Genomic DNA, 27409 nt, shown 5'->3' on the forward strand with positions numbered 1-27409 from the left:
TTTTGGATAAGTAATATTTTATGATTAAGCTTCAATAAGAGTATGTTAAATCCCAAAATTTGAGACATTAAATATTGGAAAATTATATTATATGAATTAAATTAAGTTAATAATTTGCTGGTAAAATCTATGTTTAGAAAGCAGGAACAAGAGATGTGAGGAAGTCCAAAGTTGAGAATGAAATGTGGATAATGGAAAATATTTTGTTATTATGTATGTTTTTTATTGGTTATACAAAAATTTAATAAATATTATTATATAAAAAAAAAGAAGTGGACCAGCAGCTGCATCAGTTTCCAGCAACATCTTGCCAAAATTTCACCAAAAGCCATTGCCACTGCTCCACAGACCCTGCCACACAACACAGGTAAGTGGGGGGGGGGCTTTAGTGATGGTGGGGAGCAGGGCAGCGGCAGCAGGAAGCAAGCAGTGGTAGCCTCAAGCGGCAAAACAGGAGACATCTTCCCTGAATGTAGGGGAGGAAGAAGTTGCCGGAAGTTGCCAGGGGTGGTTTGTGAGCCAAGGGGGGTTGCACAAAAGGAGGACCAAAGGAGCAGTGTGTGGGGGGGTGTGCTAGTGGAAATGGGTGCAAAGTGGGACTGTGAAATCAAAGGGAGAATTGGATTCTGAAATGGGATTGGGAAGGGGAAGCTCAAAGGGGTTAATGCCAGGCTGTTGGTCACATGGAGGAAAAAGACTTACGGAGGGCCACCAAACCCCTGTTGGTTCCACATTTCACCCCGGGTTGCAGTCAATGCTAGTCCTATTTGTAGTAGACCCACTGAAATTAACAGACCTAGGTTAGACATGTTAGGAAGAAGTGTTCCATCTTCTTATAAGTCTTCTTTCCTCATAAGCCCTTACAACTACAAAGGCAAGGAAAGATGCTTGTGGAAGTCCTGCAAAAGAAGGAGACAAAAGTTTGTTTCGTCTGTGTGGATTCCTTCTCCCTGGAGACAGAGCATTTGCAGGTTCCTCTGCTAGCCTATTTTCCATTTTTATGCACCAGCCATTACTCTTGCACGTCACCTCTTACAGCCCCCTGGAGCATTTTCAATCCATTCCAAGCAAGGTTTCCCTGCCTTTACCCATTTCCTTATTGTTTTTTAATTGTTTTGCGGTGTGGTGTGTAGATAGAGATGTTAGATAATAGCATGATCTCTGTGGGTTGAATCCAGACTTTACAGTAAACCTATTGAAATCAGTGGCACATAAGTCATGACTAACTTAAACCCCACTGATAGACAAATAGGGATATTTTTCTATGCAGGGGCTCAGGAAGATTGGCTGACTGCCAGACAGCCACAGCCACAAAGGCAAGCTGTTTTCAGCCTGGTGGGTGGGCAGGGGGTTTCCCTTTGTGGTTGTTACTTCAGGGGTGAGAATGAGGGCAAACGCAGGCTGGGCCAAAACTTAGAAAATGACTTTCAATGGGGACAAATGTAAGGTTCTCCCCTTAGGCAGGAAGAGCCAGGTGCACAAATAGAAGATGGGGGACATCTGGCTTACTAGCAGTACATGTGAAAGGGATCTAGGGGTCTTGGTGGACCACAAGCTTAACACGAGTCAACACTGTGATGCAGCAGCAAAAAACGATAACGCTATTCTAGGCTGCATCAACAGAAGTCTAGTGTCCAGATCAAGGGCAATAATAGTACTACTCTATTCTGCGTTAGTCAGACCACACTTGGAATACAGTGGTACCTCGGGTTAAGTACTTAATTCATTCCGGAGGTCCGTTCTTAACCTGAAACTGTTCTTAACCTGAAGCACCACTTTAGCTAATGGGGCCTCCTGCTGCCGCTGTGCTACCGGAGCACGATTTCTGTTCTCATCCTGAAGCAAAGTTCTTAACCCGAGGTAATATTTCTGGGTTAGCGGAGTTTGTAACCTGAAGCATATGTAACCTGAAGCGTAGGTACCACTGTACTGTGTCCAATTCTGGGCACCACAATTTAAGGAGGATGTTGCAAGCTGGAATGTGTGCTGAGGAAGGCAACCAAGATGATCAAGGGTCTGGAAACTAAGCCTTATAAGGAATGGTTGAAGGAGCCGAATATGTTTAGCATGGAAAAGAGGACACTGAGAGGTGATATGAGAGCCATCCTCAAATATCAAAAGGGCTGTCACATGAAGGAAGGAAAGCAATCTTGTTTTCTTCTGATCTGGAGCGTAGGACTTGAACCAATGGCTTCAAGTTACAAGAAATGAGTAAACATCAGGAAGAACTTTCTGACATTAAGAGATATTAAGACAGTGGAATGGTCTCCCTTGGGAGGTTGTGGACTCTCCTTCCTTTTTAAGCAGAGGTTGCGTGGCCATCTGTCAGGGATGCTTTAGCTGAGATTCCTGCATTTCAGGGGGTTGGACTAGATGACCCTCTGGGTCCCTTCCAACTCTGCAATTCTATGATTTTATGGAAATTCTTAAGTCTAAAACTCCAACACTGAGCAGAGGTACAGTATTCCCCATGGTGTGCATATCTCAGAAATCTCAAAAATACAAGTGTAAAGTACGCACAAAATGCATGAATTGGTGAAAATAACATACATACAAACATGCATTATCATAGGGGAAATTGCTCTGCCAAAATGTGCATATTAGGCAAAACTGCATTAAGAATGTGTGTAGTAGGAGAACATTGTGCTAAAATGCAGGGGACCTTTTAGAAAAAAATCACAAATTGATGTGGAAATGTGGAGAACTGAACTGAAGATTGGAAAAATGAGAAACTGAGATAAACTGAAATTGACAGATTTGCTCATCCCTAGCAGGCACTACAATTACAATGTCTGTTGGACAAAGGCACGACAATATTTTACGTGCTCCCTTCACTCCTGAGCCTCCACGAGTGAGGAGCAAGTCTTTCCCTGGCACTCAGAAAACAGCAAGGGAGCTCAGCAGCCAGCCTATTCAGAAAGCCAGCTCCTGGCACTAGCTTTCCAGGTGTGTTGAAGGGTTGCTATGGCTACCAGCACTGCCACTTTACTCGGCATTTGCTGTTAAGATAAGCTTTGGTCTATGTGTCACAGCAAGAAGCTGTTTGTGTATACTCTCTAGGGCGCTGTCTGGTTTTGCTTTGAATTACTTGTGTGAGGCAGCCTCTCTTCCTGCCCTTGAGGTGGAAAGAGATAACTGTGCGACCTGGAACCTGGAACCATCAGGGTTCTTCCCCAGACACATCTTCTGTCTCACAATTTTATCCCAACCACTCTTACTTTATCTTATTGTCATGGATTATCACTTTCTTAGCTCTTTAGTTAGGCATCATTAAGAACACAGCAGCTCAGGGAGCATTGTACACTCCCAGTTCAGCCAAACCTAGGTAAAGGGACCCCAGACAGTTAATTCCAGTAGCGAACAACTCTGGGGTTGCGGCGCTCATCTCGCTTTACAGGCCGACGGAGCTGGCGTTTGTCCGCTCCGCAGACAGTTTTTCCGGGTCATGTGGCCAGCATAACTAAGCCGCTTCTGGCACAATGGAACACCGACACCAGAGCAGCACACGGAAACGCCGTTTACCTTCCCACCAGAGCGGTACCTATTGATCTACTTGCACTTCGAAGTGCTTTCGAACTGCTAGGTTGCAGGAGCAGGGACTGAGCAACGGGAGCTCACCCCATTGCACGGATTCGAACTGCCGACCTTTTGATCAGCAAGACGAAGGCTCAGTGGTTTACACCACAGCGCCACCTGTGTCCCACCAGCCAAACCTAAACTTCCCCCAAAAGGTGGAATTATGGGCTATGAACATACCGTATTTTTTGCTCTATAAGACACACCAGACCACAAGATGCACCTAGTTTTTGGAGGAGGAAAACAAGAAAAAAAAATATTCTGAATCTCAGAAGCCAGAACAGGAAGAGGGATCGCTGTGCAGTGAAAGCAGCAATCCCTCTTGCTGTTCTGGCTTCTGGGATAGCTGCACAGGCTGAATTTGCTCCATAAGACGCACACACATTTCCCCTTTTTAGAAGGGAAAAAGTGAGTCTTATAGAGCAAAAAATACGGTACTTTCCAGCATTTCACAAATCAAAAGCGAGGCAGGCTTTCAACACCTCTATTACTGAGTATCACTGCCTAATTCCTATCTCCACTTCCAGTTGCACGTTGCTGACATCTTTACATCCACTGTGTGGTCTATTCCTTTCCTTTGCAACTCCTTGAGCTGTATTGTTGTTAGAAAACAAACGAACCCCAAACCCCACGACATTTGTTTCCTGGTTAATCATCCTCAAGAAAAATACAGTACTCTTACAATCTCTTGTTATCATCCATTCAAAACTAACCTCACCAGCATGTGAAATGGCAAAGCAGTGCAGTGATGATTCCTTAATGTGTGTGCATTTATGTCAGGGATGAGGGATTTTTGGCCCACCAGATGTTGTTCAACAGCTGGGCTGCAGAACACTTTGCAAATGGTTCCATGGGGCAGCTGCATTTCCCCCCAGGAGTGCCTCTGGGAACACCATCCCATAACGGCATTCCCAGGTGTATTCTGTCCCTCATTTGAAAATTATTTGGCATCCAACGTTATGCTGATATTTATTTTCTACGATGTTTTTCAGCCAAAGGCCTCCAAAGCGACGCATAAGGAATTTAAAATGCACAATAAACTTTAGCAAAATTAAAAACAAGCAAGAAGAAAAAACAAAGAAGAAAATGAAGCAGCAACAATATCAAAAGGAGCCAGAAAAATGGAAAGAAATCAAGCAGAAATAGGAATAAATGTGCTCATTATAAAAGATCCAGTAGCTGAAAGAATGGCTGAAAGTAGAAGAAGGGAGGCAGTCATGGACACTTTCTGAGGGGACCCCACAATCTAGATGCTGCTGTTGAAAAGTTCCCGTCCTGTGTATACACTGATTTAATCTTAGATCTAACACCGGTTCTGAGAGATCTGCATTGACTCGCAGTACGTTTACGAGCACAATTCAAAGTGTTGGTGCTGACCTTTAAAGCCCTAAATGGCCTTGGTCCAGTATACCTGAAGGAGCGTCTCCACCCCTACCGTTCAGCCCGGACACTGAGGTCCAGCACTGAGGGCCTTCTGGTGGTTCCCTCGCTGCGAGAAGTGAGGTTACAGGGAACCAGACAGAGGGCCTTCTCGGTAGTGGCGCCCACCCTGTGGAACACCTTCCCTTCAGATGTGAAGGAAATTAGCAGCTATCCTATTTTTAAAAGACATCTGAAGGCAGCCCTGTTCAGGGAAGTTTTTAATATTTAACGCTGTACTGTTTTTAACACTTGATTGGGAGCCGCACAGAGTGGCTGGGGAAACTCAGCCAGATGGGCGGGGTATAAATAAAAAATTATTATTATTATATTATTATTAGATCTTAGACTGGACCAGATCTTTATCTACCTGCCCACCAAAGGCCATGTTTGAAGGGGAGGAAAGGGCTAATCACCTGCCAATCACTTGGTGTCACAGTGATGTCAGGTTTTCACTGCCAGCGTTTGAAATAAAGCCATGCAGGCAGAAGCAGTGACAATCCGTTAATTGCTGGGGCTTCTACTCAGCAAGCTTTATCTCTCGCTCTTAGCACTTTAATTAGCTATTGCTAATATCACACCAGCTCAAGGAGCTTTGCACACATCCCAACAGCTTCCACAGAGCTTCTGAAGCTCCAACAATCCGTTGTCAGGGCTTGCAAAGTGTTTTGCAGGTACTACTGATCAGCTGATCACAGATGCCTGTAAACCCCATTTTAGCCCTACCTGCTGACACAATATATGATGTCAAGGGTGAGGCAGGTGGACATGGTTTGGGGGAAAATCTAGGAAAAATCGTATGTCCTTGATTTCCTCCTTCACCGCTATTTGATGGCTGAATCTGCTTTGTATCTGCTTATTATTTTAGGTTTTAGGCAGAAAGCCAAGGAGGAACTATAAGGATGCTATTCTGGCTGGATTTGAGGCCCTTGCTAAGCCTCCGAGCAATCTAATATCTGCTTTTTCATCTATCATTGTGAAAATATGCTTAGGCATTCCAAGCTGAAAAGGAAGTATTACATAATTAACATTATTTCAAACACTGTCAGTATATTACATATTTTATGCCCACTGGCAACATCTCTGAAATAGAGATTCAAGACATGAATTAATGGGTAAATTAGAGCCCTAACTGTATCAAAACTTTCAAAACCAAGATGTGCAGCAAACAGGAAACTTTTGCAGAGCTCTACTCATTTGCAGGACACCTTGGCAAGGGCACTGCCAAGAGTTTCAGAGAGCATGAAACTCCGGGTTGGGGTACATTGGGGGAGGCTCTCCTGAGTCCCCCGGCCTCCAGGTCCTACAATTCTGAGTGGGTGAGGGAGGTTGACTCCAGTTAGGGTTCCTTACCCTGTTCCATAGACCCCACAGCCCTGAGTGTCAGGTCTCTAGAATTCTCCATCACCTTAAAGATGATTCTGGGTGCTCACTGGTGTGAACAGCAATTTTTGAAATTATCTTTACCCAGCCTCCTTGGGCAATGAAATATACTTGGAGTAGAGTGTGAATTTCATGCTCTTTATTTAGCTCGTAAAGATGATGCTGTTAAGGTGCTACACTCAATATGCCAGCAAGTTTGGAAAACTCAGCAGTGGCCAGAAGATTGGAGAAGATCAGTCTACATCCCAATCCCAAAGAAGGGCAGTGCCAAAGAATGCTCCAACTATCGCACAATTGCACTAATTTCTCACGCTAGCAAGGTTATGCTTAAAATTCTACAAGGAAGGCTCAAGCAGTATGTGGACCGAGAACTCCCAGAAGTGCAAGCTGGATTTAGAAGAGGCAGAGGAACCAGAGACCAAATTGCAAACATGCGCTGGATTATGGAGAAAGCTAGAGAGTTCCAGAAAGACATTTACTTCTGCTTCATTGACTATGCAAAAGCCTTTGACTGTGTCGACCATGGCAAACTATGGCAAGTTCTTAAAGAAATGGGAGTGCCTGATCACCTCATCTGTCTCCTGAGAAATCTCTATGCGGGACAAGAAGCTACAGTTAGAACTGGATATGGAACAACTGATTGGTTCAAAATTGGGAAAGGAGTACGACAAGGCTGCATTTTGTCTCCCTGCTTATTTAACTTATATGCAGAATTCATCATGCGAAAGGCTGGGCTGGATGAATCCCAAGCCGGAATTAAGATTGCCGGAAGAAATATCAACAACCTCAGATATGCAGATGACACAACCTTGATGGCAGAAAGTGAGGAGGAATTAAAGAACCTTTTATTGAGGGTGAAAGAGGAGAGTGCAAAATATGGTCTGAAGCTCAACATCAAAAAAACGAAGATCATGGCTACTGGTCCCATCACCTCCTGGCAAATAGAAGGGGAAGAAATGGAGGCAGTGAGAGATTTTACTTTCTTGGGCTCCATGATCACTGCAGATGGTGACAGCAGCCACGAAATTAAAAGACGCCTGCTTCTTGGGAGAAGGGCAATGACAGGCCTAGACAGCATCTTGAGAAGTAGAGACATCACCTTGCCAACAAAGGTCCGTATAGTTAAAGCTATGGTTTTCCCAGTAGTGATGTATGGAAGTGAGAGCTGGACCATAAAGAAGGCTGATCGCCGAAGAATTGATGCTTTTGAATTATGGTGCTGGAGGAGACTCTTGAGAGTCCCATGGACTGCAAGAAGATCAAACCTCTCCATTCTGAAGGAAATCAGCCCCAAGTGCTCACTGGAAGGACAGATTGTGAAGCTGAGGCTCCAGTAATTTGGCCACCTCATGAGAAGAGAAGACTCCCTGGAGAAGACCCTGATGTTGGGAAAGATGGAGGGCACAAGGAGAAGGGGGCGACAGAGGACGAGATGGTTGGATAGTGTTTTCGAGGTTACCAGCATGAGTCTGACCAAGCTGCGGGGGGCAGTGGAGGACAGGAGTGCCTGGCGTTCTCTGGTCCATGGGGTCACGAAGAGTCGGACACGACTAAACGACTAAACAACAACAACAACAGCAATGAATGAATCTTTCCCCAAAACGTCTATACTGTACATTATTTACACAATGGGCCCCATGTGATTGGCTAATTCCGGGCTGCTCCTGTAGGCCAATCGGGTTGCAGATTCACTTCCTCCAGAAGCCTGATTGGCTGTTCCTGCTGGCCAATCAGGTCACTGATTCACTTCCACCTGGAGTTTGATTGGGTGGCTCCTGCGGACCAATCAGACTGCTGCATTCTGGATCCTATTGTTCTAGGATTCAGCTCAGTACATAACAGGCAAGTAGCTAAACATACTATACAGAAGAGGGTGGCTGAGTGCTGTGTGGCAATGCTGAGAGGACCTGGCGAGAGTGTGCCACTGCTTTAATGGCCCACTCACAGCAGTGCTGATGAAGTGTGAGAAGGGCCAGCCCAAGACATTTCAGCACCTGAGGCAAACCACAAAACGGCCAAAAGAAAACCCAGCCAGGGAAGATGGGGTGGGTGAAGATCTACATCAGGAACAAGGAGGAAATTGAACTGGGAATCAAATGGGGCGAAGGGGCCCACTCTGAATCGCCCTGGGGCAGGTGCAGAGCCCAGGACACCCCAGAGGGCAGCCGTCATCATTTCCTCTCTAAAGTGGGAGGCCACCAGCATCACCTCTTATTTGCTAAGAGGCCACTGTAGAGATGACATTTCGGAGGGCGGCTGCCGAGGAGGTGGCAGATCCAGCCTCCATGGCAGCAGTAGTGGGCAATGCGTTCCCTGGATGCCAGATCTGCTGCCCCATGGATCCTGCTGCCCGAGACAGTGGCCTCACCTTGCCTCTTGAATGGGCCAGCCTTGAGTGTGGCAATACACACAAATGTTCCCTGCCTCCGTCAAGGGCTGCTGCAAACATCACCTCCACCTGAACCTTGCTGAGCCAAATGGGGAAGCAGATTTTTCAGCCTCATCTCATTTGTGCCCAGGAGTGACACCTCTATCAGCAGCAAGAATACTCATCGCAAAATATTGGAAGACAAGATTTACCCACCCGGGAAGAATGGCAGATGAAGTTGATGGACTACATGGAATTGGCGGAAATGACTGGCAGAATCTGAGACCAGGGAGAAGAGTCAGTGGAAGAAGACTGGAAAAAGTTTAAAGACTATTTACGGAAATACTGTAAAATTAATGAATGTTAGAAAAATGTTGGAATGAAGTTATATGGCTTTAGTAGAAATGTTATAAGGAATTAAGGATAAATAGATTAATTGAGTATTAAAGGGAAAATAAGGTTAGAATGTGTTAAGATAATTATAGGATTAAAAATAGAGGAAGATGGAAAGGAATTGCTGAAAAAATTAATAGAAGTGGAATACAAAAAGGGAGGTGTGAGGAGGTCGCGGAAATAAGGGAATGAAAGATAAGATATTGAAATTATTTGATGTGTTTTAAATTGTGTTTGTTTTGTTTTGTTAGTTTAATGTTAGTGTTTTGTTAGTGTAATGTAGTGTTTTTTTGTTTTGTTTTTTGTATTGTATTGTATTGTATGGTTTTTATTTTTGTAGTGTTTAAATTGTTGGAAAAGGTAATAAATATTATTTAAAAAAAAAAAAAAGGAGTGACACCTCTATCGCACCATCCTGCTAATTAAACCATTTGATTCCTGGATGCAAATTTCCTTTTGCTGTTCTTTCTTATTGTAGGAAGGGGGCAGTTTGTGCCGGAGGGAATGAGCTTAGAACAATCACGGTTGGGTTCCATATTTATTTCTGTATATACAAAAGCAGCACCTTCATTATTCATCCCCCTTCAGGGCAACTATCTCATAATAATAAAAACGTCAAAAGGAATACACAGATACATATATCCACCAATAGAGAAGGTTCTACAAATGTGCCTGGAGAGACTGTGATTTATGACCTAGCAAAAATGGGGATGGGGTGAGGATCCTGCTGCGCCAGCTGAAATGTAACTCCTTCTTGACTATCTGCGTTGGTTACTGGAATCAGTCATCTCACGGGGCAATGCTCTGAGCACCTACGTATTAATGTTAGGTGTTTAGAAAGGTGATACACAAAGCCATGTGCGCAGTGTGAATGTACACTGGTAGCTCATGGCTGTGCCGTTCTCTCTGAGTAAATCAAACCCCCACCCTTTTCCATAGGAGTAGCCAGCGGGGCAGCTGTTCTCCCCCAATCCAGTAAATAAATAAAAATACTTAACTAACTGACCACTCGCATCACAGATAAATCAGTTCTGCCCCCCATAGATCCTGCCTCCCACGAACATAAATCCTGGCTACGTCCAGGCTCCTTTCTAGGAAAGGGCAAAGTGATTTGGACTGCACTTCTATGAACCTTTCCACTGCACAATGCACAGCTGCCTTAAGATTTCCCTCTCCGCACTTCCCTTTGTCTAGTGATTTCTAGTCTTGGGTCTTTTATCCCACCGCATTCTCCAGGAAAACCCGATGTTTACTGCTGAATTGGAACAAATATCAATAGTTTTTTCTGCAGATTGCATTTTTTTTTTTTTTGTGATTCACCTGCAGGGGAAGTCCCTAACTCACTGAGGGTTTGAGACCCATTGGCTCCCCTCACCTAGTTTAGGCTGCCAGTCAGAGTCGTTTCCTGGGCTGTGGCCGCTGTCACATGCTGACAGCTTCTAGGAGCCACAGGTGAAAGCTGAGTGCAGGGTGGGGACCCAAGGTGGACAAACTACGCCTGAAGGAGCACAACGTGCCCCCCACCAGGGGTCCCACCCCTCCCCTAACACCCTATGCACTCCTGAGATTGCAGTACTGTGCAGCTAAATAGACCCCACACATCAGCAATAAGAATGTCAGATGTTAGGGCTGTCGTTCTTCCTAGGTTTCTGTTTAGTTTCTGGCACTTGAAAATTCCCCTCCTCAACTTCCCATACCACTTCTGTCCCTCGAGTCCTTGGGTAACACTCCTTCATCCTGGGCATCTTTGCTTTTGACGTTAATCCCATTATCTCTCTAGCCTCCATCTTTTTTACTACCTCACTTGTTTATAACCATATCTTGGTTGCCAGTGGAGTCATAAATCTCTTTTATGCCTCTGGTGAGTGACACCGTGGAAATGCTCCGAAGGAAAACTCATATTGCTATAATATAGCTTACTTTGTGCACCTCAAGCACTGTGGTGTCTGGTTCCCTCACTTATGTGTGCATGTGTGCATATTTAAGAGAAAGAACATATCAAATGAGGATGAACCATTAATGAGTACTCTTTGGGTTAAGTCAGTCAACCAGCTACAAATCCACCTAACGGTTAAATTGTCAAGCTCACATTTGACCAGCTTTTCCGCAAGAATATCAAGGCCCCAGTAGATAAAAACAAAATGGCCTCAAACCACACTGAGAAAGTTGAAGGGATTATGGAACAGCTCCCACAGAAGCGGCTGCAACAAAAAGACTTGACAAAGGGGTGGATTAGAGCCCTAAAATTCCCAGGGACACAATTCACATGAAAATCACAGAAGCTGAGGCCGCAGCCAGCAAGGCGTTCAACATGGGTGTGAGGCACAATGAAAGGATCCAGTCTGTTATAACGGCTAGTAAGGAACTCCAGCTAAAGGTATGAACCAGGGGGACTGTGTTAGAAGAAGGACTGGTTTGGGGGGTCCCAGAATTCTCTAGGTGGGCTTCCTCCATCTAGCCTTCCAGACTATGGATGTTGGGAAAAACCACAGAGTCTGACATATAGACTCACCTCTGAAACTCATATGGCACATAGTCATATAGCTTGAGTATTACCAGGTAAAAGAAGAACTCTTGAATAAAAAACACCCCCTGAAACTGGCTTGAAATGAAAAACAAGTGCTTTTCCTCCAGGATTTGAGCAAGGGATATGCCATGCAGAGATAAAACCTTGATACCAGCTACAGAGAAACTGCAGGAGACAATCTCTGATGCAGGTGGGACTTCCCTTTTCACCTCATTGTTCACGGAGGGGATAAACCATTCAGCCACAACACACAAAGGAACCAGGCACTTTATGTCTTTATTTAAGATGGAGCAATCCTGGTCACTGGAAGAACAGGAGGACAAAGTACGTAAGATACAGACAAAATAGGGACATATTCCAGCAAAGAAAAACTACATTCAACACCACTCCAGGACATCCAGATTTTTGTGATTCTACCAAAAACAAAGTTTCCCACAGAAACTGGAAGTGCCCCTGTTGCTAGACCACATTCACCTGAATTGGCATGGCTATGGCATTATGAACACGTCACAATTTCAGCAGCTGGCAAAAGGCTACAAGAGCAGGGAAACATCTGCTAACAGCATCACCCTCCTTTTCCTTCTCCAGTGTTCTGCCAGACACCTGCGAAATGTTTGCCTGAACAGACTGCGGGAACCTCCCTCTGGAGAATCTCTAGCAAGAGGGCACACAATGGATCAAAAGGGTATTGTGTTCGAAAGTTCTTTGTCACACCAAAAGGTTGTGAGTTGAATTGGCATTTAAAACAGGGAGTGGGGGACCTTTGAGTCATATCTGAGAGATCTCATTAAATGAAAAAGGTTTCCAAACTTCTTTAACAACATAAACCCAATGTTACTTGCTTGCAAGAGAGGCATCTCGTTAAAAGCAAGTGTTAAACGATGAAGAGAAACATTTTTCTGCCCCAGGCTTGTCCAACTCCAAGATAGTGACAATTGTATTATGCACCCCGCCCCAGAGCATAGTAAGGGGGGCACAGTGGGTGCGGACCGTCCCAGGTGTCATCACTGAGGGGGGTGACAAAATGGCAAAAATATATATTTTGAAAATAAGAAATTCCCATTGCGGGGGGGGGGGAGGTGAGAGGTTTTAAGTGCTTATGCTCACAATGTTAAGTAAATAAACCAGAAAATAACACTTGCAACTGTAAGTATCTTATTTTTCCTTCTTTTAATAATTTCAACGTGACAAGAAATTTTCTGCACCGGGTACCACCTGACCTTGCTATGCCACTGCACCCCCCCCCCTTCCCTTCCAATATAAAGAAGTAGCAAGAGACCCTGAGGGGAGATTTATATTTGTGAAATGCTAGCTTAACAATTAAATATTGTAGAGGGAAAAAGAAATTGGAGAGGGAAAAGGGGTCATGGGGGAGAAAATTGTGGATGGGGTCAGGCCTGTGCGGGGGGAGGGGGTTACCTCAGGCCAGGGGTCCTGCCAGCGACTGGCTGCTTTTTTGCTTGAGTTTATAACTTTGTTCTAACAAGACTTCTTCCCGGGCCTCAGGCAAGCTCTGCATGAGCCTGGATGGGATAGTACCGTTTCTGCACCCCCATGCTGTGCACGCATGGCACTCGCAATGATGCAGAAAATATGTGATCACAAAGGCTACTTTCTTCCTTACTTATGACCAGGTGATACTTCTAGTTATATGAAATGCCGCCTCCGACAATATATCTCATCAGTCAAGGGCGGAATGAAGAGAAAATGTTCCTGCCACACGACGTGGGGGGCAGAGTAGAAATATAGCAACAAAATTCTTCTGGATGTTCTCCTGCACATGCTTCACTGAAAGGAATGAGGGTCACACAAGCATATAAAAATATGCAAGCTACCAGTGCAGTTATCACAGGGTGGGATTTGGAAAGGGGAAACAGAAATTGTACATATGAAACAAAACAGAGCTGTTTGGTTTATACAGTTCAATCATACAGTTTATACAGTTACTGTTTGGTTTATACAGTTCTCTGACTTCGCTGGGGGTTAACCAAGGAAATAAACTCCGTTGCAGCATATTTCACTTACAGCATCAACAAACACAGGTAAACTCACCAGTTTCAATCAACCACTGACTGACAATGTGATAGACAATCATCGACTCTTCAGGCAGGCTCCGTTAGAGTGACATGGCAATAGCTGGGTTCCTGGCAGAGGAGTTGCCATGGCAACGCACCCGGGACAATGCATACGATGAGATGCACCTGTGAGAGCACAAAACATTAGGCAGAGAAGAGGAAATATTTCTGGATTCACAAATATAAAGCAGCCTTCTTTGTCCTTGGGCGTTTAAGCATTTGCTATCCGAAAGGCTTTGAAAGCAATGTTCCCCCAAGATGTGGTGGGAAATTTAGGGAGCTTGTGAGGTATAACCATAACTGTCAAGTTTTCTTGCGAGGAATCCTATTTGGAATAAGGGAATTTCCCTTTAACAAAGGGAAACGTTGACAGCTATGGGTATAACCTCCCCCCACCCCACTTCAGAATCCCCTCATTTATAGTTGATGTAAAAACTGGGGTTTGGCTTTTGCTGCCCAACTCCCCATGGGACTCTGAGTCCCCGAAGACCATGATTGGTCGGAGAAGAATGGATGGAGGCAGGATCCAGTGGAGAGCAAGGCAGATATTTATTTTTCTGTTGCAACAGAGTGCTTGCCCTTCCTTCCAAGGAGGGAGAGACCCTGAACAAAAATGTGCAGGAACCTTTAAAGACTTTTGACACTGCCCAACTGCCTTAGCCAAAGACCACCCCAAAATCATCACAGGAAGTGGTCTACAGCAGAAATCCTGTCTGCCAGGATACCAGATAATGGTCACTGACTGCATTACCTGGGCAGCCTAGCCATTCTTTTGTGATGGTTAATACTTTAGTTCCTGGTCACAGGCTTACCCTATTCATACACAAACACGTCCTTAAGACAGGATTTGTAAGCAAAAAGGCAATGGGAAGGCTTTCCCAATTTGCCTCCCTTACTGCAGAGGAATACTTGAAGTCATTGGGAGAGTCAAAATAGCTTCAGGATTGCTCTCCGTACTATTTCAGATACATGGTTTATATATTTAGATATGTGTGCATTTATGAATATTTATTCTATATTTGAGACCTTAAAAATTCTTATAACACAGTAAGGTGGGATGTGGGTGGCACTGTGGGATAAACCACAGAGCCTAGGACTTGCTGATCAGAAGGTCGGCGGTTCGAATCCCCGCGATGGGGTGAGCTCAGTCCCTGCTCCTGCCAACCTAGCAGTTCGAAAGCACATCAAAGTGCAAGTAGATAAATAGGTACCACTCTGGCAGGAAGGTAAACAGCATTTCCGTGCGCTGCTCTGGTTCGCCAGAAGCGGCTTAGTCATGCTGGCCACACAACCCAGAAGCTGAACACTGGCTCCCTCGGCCAATAAAGCAAGATGAGCACCGCAACCCCAGAGTCGGCCACGACTGGACCTAATGGTCATGGGTCCCTTTACCTTTAACATAGTACAGTGGTTAAAGTATCAGAATACGACCAGGGCAGCCCAGCTCCAAGTGTCTCCTTGCAGCCCTAAAACCTCAAGGCCACACACAGTCTCTTGGTCAAACATACATTTGACAACGATACGATACGATACGATACGATACGATACGATACGATACGATACGATACAATACAATACAATACAATACAATACAATACAATACAATACAATACAATACTCTTTATTGTCATTGTCCCATACGGAAGAACGAAATGGAAAAAATCTACATCAGACATTCAGAAACCCACAAGCCTGCTATCCCAGCCTGGTCAGCCCCTAAAAACTCTGATACCCCATAATTGAATACAATATACCCACATAAAGACTACCTTACACTGCGTTTAAAACCAAAATCACATTTGGATAGAAACTGTTTCTAAGGCGGGGGAAGGGGTGGCCTTGAGCTCCTGGGGTGTGGATTTAGGGGGTGGTGGATGAATGGCAGAGTCTAACTCAAGGCAGCCAACAATCTCCCTCACTAGTTGGCACCACTGCACCCCACACACAAAAAATGGTGCAGGGTAGTCCACATACTGGCTTTTCGAGGCAAAATTACTAACTCCCCAGCAGGGATCAATAAAAACCAAAACATCTATCTGCAAAGAGGAAGTCTTTCATTTAAATCACAGAAAGCCTAGGCAATGAAAACCTGAAACGTCTAAAATAAAATAAACAAATATCAAACATGCCATTTGCTGATCAGACAAATCCATAACATAAAGGTTTCTCCAGCTACTCCTTGCTTGTTTGTTTTTACTAGCCCCTCATGAGCCAGTGGGGAGCCTAAACTGGTCTTTTGGCTGTGATGCATCAGTTGTGGGACTTCTTTGTGACAGTGCCTGAAACAGAGAGAGGGCTTATACAGATTTTTCCCCACAAAAGGCTAGTATTTCCCAGCAAGCAGGCAGGTAAGTTCACACCAAAGTACCTTAAATATGCAAAGATTTTCCCTTCTCAGAGTTGCTTTGGTTAATTACTTTGGGAGATGTTTAACATATTTGAAGGATTGGCTCTTTGAACTTCAGAGAGACTTCTTCAGGTGGGATAATCTCCTTGTTATAATCCTGATTTTAGATATATCTGGCTGACCTTCTTATAACCTGGTGCCAATGATTAAGAGTGTGGCCTTCCCTTTGTGGCATCATTAGGTATCTCACCTATTAGATACTGTTCTAGTTTTTCCTACACATGAGAGGAGAGGTGTATGGCTGCTGCTGCTGCTGCTATGCAGAACCATAGAATCATATGTTGGGGTTCAGAACTTACTGGGTTAATTTTGTTCTGAGTTGTGCCTCCCATTCTGACGTTTGAAAGGAGGGAGGAGCTCTACTTGTTGTTCTCTCTGTGTCTCTGAGAGAGAAGGACGCCATGAATGCTAGCAGTCCAGGAGAATCTGAGAAATGCTGAGCTGTAAATATTTGCTGCAATAAAGAACTGATGAATTTGGACATACACAGTGCTTGGTGTGTTTGGATCTGAAGCAGACTGCAACGGTTTTGATCCGCTGTGTTTTTACTCTGCAAGGCGAAACCGGAGAAGAAGAAGGTCTGAGAGCAGCTTGGCTGGGAAGCGTGCCGGACCGCATTATGCTGGGGCTAATTGGGGCCATAAAGTAATTAGCCAGCCAGTGCAAATTAAGATCTTATCAGATTTCGTCACAGGTTATGGGGGACCTAATTACCGCTAATAAAACTGTTGCTGAGAGTCTGCCGGTGAGCTTTGAAGTTTGAAGTCAGCTTGGCAATAGCTGGAAGACGCTACTGAAGCGGAGCAGAGATCTGCGTTCTGTGTTTTGCCTGCTGCCAAGAGGCAAGAGTTGCTGAGAGGCAGAGAGCTGAGAAAGCAGCTGAGGAATCGGGTGCCGGAGGGCTGACTGGTGAAACGTGAGTACAGCTGGGGCCCCGGGAAAGAGGAGAGAATGGCAGACAGCCAGGTCCTTGAGGACGTTCCGCTTGAAAAGCTCACTTTAAGAAGTTGGGCAACCTGGTCCAGAAGAGTAAGGGGTTGGTTTCTGGTTACTGGGCTTTGGGATGTAAGCCAGAAAGAGCCACTTCCCCTGACAGACATTGCAGGCTTTGAGGCTGCGTTGCCTGAAGATAGCCAGCAGAGAATGCAAAGAGAGCTTGCTATGCTAAAAGCATGCGTACATGCATCACTTTTGCCCAGTTTGGAGGGCGTAAAGTCAGCAAGGGCTGCCTGGGAGGTGCTGAGAAGTTTGTGTGAAACTTCAGCAGGAGGCCAGGGCCCTGTCATGGAGAGCCTGGAGATGGCTGTAGCCCCAGTCCCTGAGGTGCAAGTCGGGGGGGCTGAGAATTCCAAAGGCAAGTTTCAAAAGTTTTCCACTGTGAGTGCTGAAGTGAAATGCAGTTTCAGCGAGGGCAGGGCTGGCACAGAGTGCTCTTCCGGAAGAAGGGGGGCCAGGCCAGCTGAAAGGAGCCCTGGGCAGTATTTTTCCACTGGGGATTGTCGTCGTCAGCCAAAGTCTGGAAGGCTGAGGCGAGCTAGACGTTTCAAGGTCGGCCACCTGGACAAAGTGAAGATAAGGCCTAAAGAGTCGCGTGGGAACGCAGAGGCCGGGCCGGTCTCCAAGGCAACGGAGGAGGCTACTTCTACGGAAGCTGCCAAGGTCCTGAGCAAGGGGGAGTTGGTTGCCAAGACAACCAGACAGAACTGCTGCAGAAGCCCAAAGAGAGGGGGCAGCGATACGTTTGTTGCCAGTATGGCGTTGTTTGAGGACAGCTCTGAGAGACACACTGTTTTTCGTTTTGTAATCGACTCAGCAGCTAACTGCAACCTGATTCAAGAGACCCCTGCAGTCGAGATGTGGAATTGCAAGGCAATTCCGGCTGGGAAAACTGTTCAGTTTGCAAGTGGGGAAAAGAAAAATGTGACTAACATTGCAAATGTATTGTTTTCTGTTTTGCAGGAGCAGATGGAAGTTTGCATTGTGCCGGGAGTGCAACACTGTATTTTATCTGTGCCTTATTTGTTGAAAAAGGGGTTTAAGGTTTGCTTTGAACACGATGTTTGTACAATCTCCAAAGGAGGGAAGCAACTGGTCAGAGTTGCAAAGGGGCAGAATGATCTCTTCATTCTTAAAACGTCTCTGGAGGGTGAGGGGAAGGTTGAGAAAGCACAAGCCCTGCGTGCTACAGTTCCCACTCATGTTTCATGTTCTTGTGCGTGGCATAAGAAGACAGCTCATGCTTGTCTTGAAGAACTACAGGTGCTACCTGAGGTTTCCAAAGGCTGTAGAATTGAGGAATGTGCAAGAGTCCTAGATTGTCAGGCTTGCAGACAGGCAAAGGTAAGAGGGTGCAGTTACCCCAGGGTGGAGAGGGTAACCACAAAACCTTTTGATCTTGTGCACATAGATCTGTTGGGTCCCATGAAGGAACCAAGTTTGGGAGGGGCCAGGTTTCTGCTGACACTGCAGGATGATTTTTCGCAGAACACCTGGACACATGGTCTCAAATCCAAGGAAGATGCAGCACAGCTGATTAGACGTTGGATTGAGGAGGTGGAACTAAGGTTCTCCACCAGAGTCAGGGAAATTGCTAGTGACAGAGGTTCACAGTTTACTGGGTCTGCTTTGCAGAAGTTCTTTCACATGAAAGGGATAAGTCACACAGTGACTTCTCCTCAACAGAGGGGGGTGGCAGAGCTAAGAAGTGAGGCTCTGGTTAAGGCTGCACAGGTGATGCTGTCAGATTCTGGGTTACCTCCAAAGTTTTGGATGGAGGCAGTTAAATATGTGAGCTTCACCTGGAATCGGTCCTACAATTCAGTGGTAGGAGACACACCGTTTTTCATGCTTCACGGGAGGAAACCGCAGGTACACTTCCTCCGTGAGTTCGGATCAACGGCCTTGCTGCCAGTGCCTGAAGCTTTGCGAGGGCCAGATGAACCCAAGTTCCAGAAAATGATCTTCTGTGGGTATGAGCCAACGGCTCGTGCATGGAGGTTTGCGTACCCGTCAGGTGATCAGAGTAAGCTGCTGATCAGTAAACACGCTGAGTTCTGTAAGCAGGAGGAAAAGTCAAAGACCCCTGCCAGACGCGATATTCTTTCAGAATGTCTTTCCGATTCAGAGCAGGAAGGTTCTGATGAGGAGGAAGGAGAGCCAGGGGCTGAGTCTGCTGATGACGATCAGCTCACTGACCAAAGTCAGGAGCAGGATGGGGCATCTCCACAAGTTGTAAAAAGAGAGCCCAAGAGTGAGCCTAGTTCTCCTGTGAGGGTAACTCCAAGGGTTCGAAGACGCGTTAAGTCAGAGGGGGAATCCCGGGATGCAGAGGACACACCTGCTGACCACAGTGAGTCAGAGGAAGTGCCTGAGTTTGTGCCCAGGCGGTCCAGTCGCACAACGAAGGGAATTCCACCTGAAAGGTATCAGGCCACAGGTGTGTGGGTAAGTTTCGCACAGTGCGAATCTGAGAGTTGTGAGGATGTTCCACAGATGCCTGACAGGAACGCCAGGAGAGGGCGCAAGGCATTGGGGAAGGGATTGATCTCACAGAGGTCTGCAAAGGTACATCCACAGGTCTTGTCAGAATGCTCGACAAGAGGGGGTGTTGGGGTTCAGAACTTACTGGGTTAATTTTGTTCTGAGTTGTGCCTCCCATTCTGACGTTTGAAAGGAGGGAGGAGCTCTACTTGTTGTTCTCTCTGTGTCTCTGAGAGAGAAGGACGCCATGAATGCTAGCAGTCCAGGAGAATCTGAGAAATGCTGAGCTGTAAATATTTGCTGCAATAAAGAACTGATGAATTTGGACATACACAGTGCTTGGTGTGTTTGGATCTGAAGCAGACTGCAACGGTTTTGATCCGCTGTGTTTTTACTCTGCAAGGCGAAACCGGAGAAGAAGAAGGTCTGAGAGCAGCTTGGCTGGGAAGCGTGCCGGACCGCATTATGCTGGGGCTAATTGGGGCCATAAAGTAATTAGCCAGCCAGTGCAAATTAAGATCTTATCAGATTTCGTCACATCATAGTCAAAACAAAATAAAAAAATTCCTTCCAGTAGCACCTTAAAGACCAACTAAGCTGTTGGTCTTTAAGGTGCTACTGGAAGGAATTTTTTTATTTTGTTTTGACTATGGCAGACCAACACGGCTACCTATCTGTACATAGAATCATAGACTTGGGAGGGACCCTGAGGGTCATCTAGTCGAACCCCCCTGCAATGCACAAATCTCAACATGTTGCCTCTTACTTACCCCTTCCCTAAGCCCCTAAGCCCCAGATGCTGCAACCTTACTACACAGGGGAGTTACTCGATCCTCTCAATCACTTTGGTGGCCCTTTTCAGAACCTGTTCCCATCTCCACAATATTTTTTTTGAGCTGAGGTGACTACAACTGCACACCGTCTTCCCAGTGACGTAGCGTGGGGGGGCCAGCCGCACCGGGCGCAACATCTGGGGTTAGGGCAAATCCACGGGTTAGGGGGCGCAAATCCACGGGTTAGGGGGCGCAAATTACTTGCCTTGCCCCGGGTGCTGACAACCCACGCTACGCCACTGCGTCTTCCAAACGTGATCACACCATGGATTTGTATAACGGCACCATGTTTCTGCCAGTTCCATTTCCAGTTCCTTTCCTAAGGATCCCTCTTTTCTCTCTCTCTCCTTTTGTGCTGACGAAAGGAGAATCCAGCTCTGCAGACAAGTCACGCTTTTGAGTGCAAAATGCTTCATTGGCATTAATTTGTGATGACTACAGGACACAGGTTGTGAGTTTTTGCCTCCTTTGGTTTGATGGACTCAGTGTGTGTGTCAGGGGCGAACGAAGGCGTCGTGACACCCGGGGCAGGGAGACACATGTGCGGCATCGCCACGTGCAACGCATGCGCCGTGCATAGCAACGCTGCACATGCACTGTACATAGTGGTTTGCCAGCGGCGGCTCTCCAGCACCATACGGACTGTGCTGGGATCCTCTGCTTACAGCTCCAGCCGTGAACAGAGGATCCTCCATTTGTGGTTGTGGTGGTGATGGAGGGATCCCACCGCCGTCTATACAGCGCTGGAGCGGCGCCAGCGGCAAACTGCTATGTACAGCGCATGTGCAGCATCGTTACCTACGGTGCATGTGTGCGATGTCACACGTGTGCTGTACATAGTAGTTTGCCGCGGCAGCCACAAACAGAGGATCCTCCACATGCAGCTGTGGCGGTGCGATGGCTGCTCGCGCCGCTGTGAGCCCCCGTGGGGTGCCTTCATGTCACCCCCCCAGACATGGCACCCAGGGCACACCGCCCCCACCCCCCCATTGCGACGCCACTGGTGTGTGTGTGTGTGTGTGTGTGTGTGTGAGAGAGAGAGAGAGAGAGAGAGAGAGACCTTTTCTCTATGTTTTTTATATATATATAATTTTATATATTATATATATAATATATAATATATAAAATTATATACGCAGGTGGCGCTGTGGGACGCAGGTGGCGCTGTGGGTTAAAGCCTCAGCGCCTAGGACTTGCCGATCGAAAGGTCGGCGGTTCGAATCCCTGCGGCGGGGTGCGCTCCCGCTGCTCGGTCCCAGTGCCTGCCAACCTAGCAGTTCGAAAGCACCTCCGGGTGCAAGTAGATAAATAGGGACCGCTTACCAGCGGGAAGGTAAACGGCGTTTCCGTGTGCGGCTCTGGCTCACCAGAGCAGCGATGTCACGCTGGCCACGTGACCCGGAAGTGTCTCCGGACAGCGCTGGCCCCTGGCCTCTTAAGTGAGATGGGCGCACAACCCCAGAGTCTGTCAAGACTGGCCCGTACGGGCAGGGGTACCTTTACCTTTACCTTTTAATTTTATTAGTTTTTTTAACATATCATTTTCTTTTTCTTTTTTTAAAAAATAATTTTTATTAACAACCAATCAAATCACATTAGTTCCAAATTATACCGTTGCATAATAAACTCCAAATATTTCCAAATATTTAGCCAAATTTTAAATTTTTGTTGGGGGTACCCATGCTTCGAGCTCAGAAAGGGTCCAATCCTCTGGTTTTTTTAACATATCATTTTCAACAGTAATTAAACATACTTTTACATCTTATTCAAATTTTTGACTTCCATCAATCCTGTATGAAAATTTTCCAATCCAATCTCTCTGTATGCATTTCTTATCTTCCCTATTACATTTCAAACTCATAACCAATATCTCTCTCTTTTTCTACTCTGTAACACTTCGTATATATCTCCTTACAAAATTTCCTGTAGTCCTACTAGCGTAATTTGTTGATTACAGCTTACTCTTCAAATAATTCATATGCTTCTTCCAATCTTCTGTAAATCTCTGGTCTCACAAGTTTCGAATCCTTCCTGTCATTTTGTCCAATTCTGCATAGTCCATTAATTTCGTCTGCCATTCTTCTTTCATCGGAATTTCTTCTTGTTTCCATTTCCATGTCTCTATGTTGGTCGTGTGTACACAGGCACCCAGGCTCCTTTGTGAAGCCTCCTCTGCAGGGATGGTGGTGGAAGGAAGGCCCATCGTGCCGCTGCCTTGCACCTTGAGCAGACACCCACCCACCACTCACACTTCCTATGACCCTCCTTGGGGGCTGCCTCCTTTCCCAAACAGTTGTGGGCAGGAGGGAGTAGCTTTGGCCACTGCCCAGGGCTGTGGGGCTCAGTCCCAGCCCACCAGCTGTGGCGACATCAGTTCCTGGAGGGGGAACGCTCAGGAGAAAGTAGTGGGGGCAGATCCACGATGAGTGGTCAGAGGGCGAAGGAGTAGCAAACTGGGAAGAGGAGGTGGTTTTGGAAGCTGAAGGGGCAACAGGTTTTAGTGAGCAAGAAGAGGCTGTAGCAGAGAGCAGTCCAGACTCAAAGGCTGAAGAGGAGGCTGGAGGAGACCAGAACCAGCTCCCTTCTCCCCTGGTCTCCTAGAACACAGAGAGAAATTAAAAGGGCAGAGGAGAGGTTGGTTGTGCACAGGTGCAGTCTATGACTACTTCGGAAAAAAACCTGGACTTAGGCAGCTATGGGAATCAGGGACCTTCATTCCTCACAACTGTCTCATTCAGGTAAGACCTACTGGGAAGAGCTGGAATCGCTAGGCCTGTGCTGTTTTGATTTATTTGAATAAAGAGTTAACTTCCCTGACACCAGTTTTGTTGTTGTTGTTGTTGTCGCTGCTGACCTTCACCTGACTCCCGCTTCTGACATGTGGCCAATTCTTCCCATTTCTGGTCTTTGCTGTCCCTGCTCCACATTGCAGGCATAACATTTTAGGGATGTTTTTGGGTCACTTCCGGGTTCAGTGAGATGTGCACGTGACTGGTCGCACATATATGAGATGCGCCTAAAATGGTCACTGCCTGTACAGTGGTACCTCGGGTTAAGTACTTAATTCATTCCAGAGGTCCATTCTTAACCTGAAACTGTTCTTAACCTGAAGCACCAGTTTAGGTAATGGGGCCTCCCGCTGCCACCGCGCCACCGGAGCATGATTTCTGTTCTCATCCTGAAGCAAAGTTCTTAACCTGAGGTACTATTTCTGGGTTAGCGGAGTCTGTAACCTGAAGCGTCTGTAACCTGAAGCGTATGTAACCCGAGGTACCACTGTACTCAGTTTCAAGTACCAGCAGTAATGTTTACACATCAATAATGTGACACAAATATTTTTGCAAAAAAAAATAATACCAAAATGGAACTGTTCCTTTGGAGCACGCTGATTCTTACACCCTGTGGGAATTAAACTTATGAGAGACCTTGTTTACTTTACTGCTTTAAGCTACTTGAGTTTAGTTAACCTGGGTAGAATGTTAAGTCCTTTGAGGATTTTAAACTGCTTAAATTGCTCCGAAGATCAGCTTAGTCTTAAACTGTTCAAAAGGTTTACAGTGCAGCAATTAATGCACTCTAAGCTGATTTAAAAGCTTGAATTTTACTTACCGCACTCCCATTGCCCCACCTCACTTTTTAAATGTAATTTCTTTGTCCAGTCATATCTTACCTGAAAATGTAAAAGGTAAAAGTAAAGGTAAAGGACCCCTGGACGGTTAAGTCCAGTCAAAGGCAACTATGGGATGTGGCACTCATCTCACTTTTCAGGCAGAAGCCAGAGCACATGGAAGCGCTGTTTACCTTCCCGCCAGAGCAATACCTATTTATCTACTTGCACTGGTATGCTTTCAAACTGCTAGGTTGGCAGGAGCTGGGACAGAGCAATGGGAGCTCAGCCCATCACACAGATTCGAACCGCCAACCTTCTGACGGCAAGCCCAAGAGGCTCAGTGGTTTAGACCACAGCGCCATCTGCATCCCTACACCTGAAAATGTAAGAAATCTCCAGTCATATGGTGATTGTACTTAATAGATCCTTGACCTAAAAGTCATTGCCTTGAAGATGTTATTTGAATATCAGAATAAGAACCAAGGAAGTACAGCAAAATCGAAAGTTGTCACAATCATAACATATCCTTAAATACAGGAATTGCTTCACATCCACATGTATTACATGCATATCATTTGACCTGTCTATACTTCTTAATCTAAACTTGAGCCCTATTTGCATTATGAATCTGAATTACACCTGTAGACCTCTTCCAGATCTTTGTACATTTAGCCAAACCTTTAAGCAGAGACTATGTGTGGAGGAGTTCTTTGTGATCTGCATCAGTATTCTGAACACTGCACAAACAGCATGGAGATATGCACATTGTAAGCTCTAGCGGGTGGCTCTGTGGGTAAAACCTCAGTGCCTAGGACTTGCCGATCGTATGGTCGGCGGTTCGAATCCCCGCGGCGGGGTGCGCTCCCGTCGTTTGGTCCCAGCGCCTGCCCACCTAGCAGTTCAAAAGCACCCCTAAGTGCAAGTAGATAAATAGGTACCGCTTTATAGCGGGCAGGTAAACGGCGTTTCCGTGTGCTGCGCTGGTGCTGGCTCGCCAGAGCAGCTTCGTCACGCTGGCCACGTGACCCAGAAGTGTCTCCGGACAGCGCTGGCTCCCGGCCTCTAGAGTGAGATGAGCGCACAACCCTAGAGTCTGTCAAGACTGGCCCGTACGGGCAGGGGTACCTTTACCTTTACCTAAGCTCTAGCCAGAGGTACAGCTGAACATGCAGATAAGGGGGGGTGGGGTGTAGGTATAAACTTAAGAACGTAGGCAAAATCTTAGATTAGATAAAAGTCTAGATTAGATCCAGCAACTTTTCCATGGGTTTGGGGCCCAAAAGTGAATATACTACCCAAATTACAACTTAAATTTGCACAAATGTTACAAATACCATTAGTGGTATCCTCATTTAGATATTTAAGTGTGCAGGTCTTCAAAAATAAACTATCTTGCCATAATTATGGTCAATTGTGGTCCAAAATGAAGCCAGAGATAGACACTGTCTTATTGGAATCTTTCACTTTTCAGTAGAAGAGCTACCATAAAAATGATGCTCTTACCTTGATTCACATACATTTATGTACTTATTCTATACACTACCTTGGGAAATACCATCATCTCTAGAGATGGCATCACAAATAGAATTTTTCACCCTCAAAAGCACAAAACCCAGAATAGCAAAAACCATGTGATACAAATCCCCTTTAGAAGGTGGATGTGGATCCCACAACCTTTACTTTATAACAAAGCATCCCAGTTTAGATACCTAATTACCCTCATGAATGACACAGGAAAAAAGCAATGGGTACAAGTTGAAAGAAAACTTTATTGGCACAGGAAGCTACAGGTGGCATTCATTTTAATAAAAAGGCTTTAAAGGAAAACATAGCAAATAAAAGAAATCCACTATACCATCAATACTGCACTGAAGGTTTGGCATCATAGGAAAGGTAGTTTATTGCCAGGAATCTCCCCTCCGACACTGATCCACAGATATCCAGACTTCTATCAAAATGATAGGAACATAAACACAGATGCACCGAAGAAGGATTACTACATAAATACACAACCCATACTGAGAGATGCATGGAAAACTAATGCAAAAAAATGAGTTTCGGGTGGTTGTATTGATACCAGTTGAACACTTTAATAATATGGACCAAGGGCATAGAGATTTAACACATTTTGAAAAAATTAGGCATGGTAGTTTAGAGAATAGCTCCTCCTCTTCCATTCCTCTCCTTCTATTTTGTCTTTCTCCCTTTCAGGGTGCAGCTGGTAACAGAAGTGATGCAGGTCTATCTGCCTGAAAGGCAGAGCAGTGGGAAGCCGACACATCCATCACAGATCTGCTGTTGGAATTATGAGAGCACCACAGGTTCTAACTGTCAGTCACCAGTTCCAGTTTGCTGCTTCCATATGCTTCCAGCCAGCAGATTCTCCCTCACAATCCCTGCCAATTAATGCCTATTAAGTTCACAGCTTCATTATTGTAAAACAGAACGAACTGACCCCTCCCTTTCTCCAACAGTCACACACATTCACTGAAGCTTAGATTCATGGTACCTTAAGGAGGTGGTCAGAATGGCCAATATTTGACCAGATTTCAGGTCTAGAGAGGAACAAAGCAGGGGTGCCCTTTATTACCCCAGCTTTTCATTTCAGCAATCAAAACAGTGTTAGGCAAATTATCGTATTAAAGGTATTAAAATAAATGGCATGGCCCACACACTTAGTAAGTTTGCAGATGAAATCACTCTGGTTTTCTCCGACTTGGAGACCTTGATGTCAGACAACATTCGGGTGATTGAGTGCCTGGACTGACAATCACTCAGAATCTGAAACACTGTGCTTGAACTTTCCTCCTGCAACTCAATCTAAATTACACAAAATTGTCAAATTCAGTTTTTCCCCTAAATATTTTTAAATATACAAGTCACCAGACACTGGTCAAAAATTTGTAAAATAAGCTTAGTATGGATTGTCTGACAGGGATGGCTAACAGTGCCCTCCTGCACCCTCCTTATACTGTAAAGCTTAGCTTGTTTATATCTCTCTCTCTGGCTTCTTATAGAGGAAGAGAAGGGAGGGGAATGAGCAAGACTCCACCTCCCTACCAAAGCTGCTCCTGTGGGATGGAGATACTGGAGACAGGGGTGGGACCTGCTGGCAGTGATTATTTTTGATTGGCTAAGCAGAGATGGGCAAAGCATTTAAGAAGCCTTTGAGTCAGTGAAAAATGTATCAATGACTGTGACAGGAGAAAGATTGGGTTATGGCTCTGGAGGTGCCCCACAGAGGAGCTTCCACTGTGAAATGGCAAGAATTGACAGGAGACATAGATATTCTGACATGCGCTCTCTGAGAGAGCTCACAACCCATGCTTGCTTTCCTT

At 45.6% G+C, this 27409-nt stretch overlaps 1 long non-coding RNA gene across 1 annotated transcript in view; it reads right to left on the reverse strand.

Moving 5' to 3' along the window:
• Positions 1–14270, reverse strand: part of LOC307220068 — a 49168-nt gene extending 34898 nt beyond the window's left edge. The window contains exon 1 of the long non-coding RNA XR_013840681.1: positions 13719–14270. This is a non-coding gene — a long non-coding RNA (uncharacterized lncRNA). The remainder of the gene's footprint in view (positions 1–13718) is intronic.
• Between the last annotated feature and the right edge of the window lie 13139 nt (positions 14271–27409).

The sequence above is a fragment of the Podarcis cretensis genome, assembly GCF_951804945.1.
Source record: "Podarcis cretensis genome assembly, chromosome: 7".
In the NCBI taxonomy this organism is placed as follows: domain Eukaryota; kingdom Metazoa; phylum Chordata; class Lepidosauria; order Squamata; family Lacertidae; genus Podarcis; species Podarcis cretensis.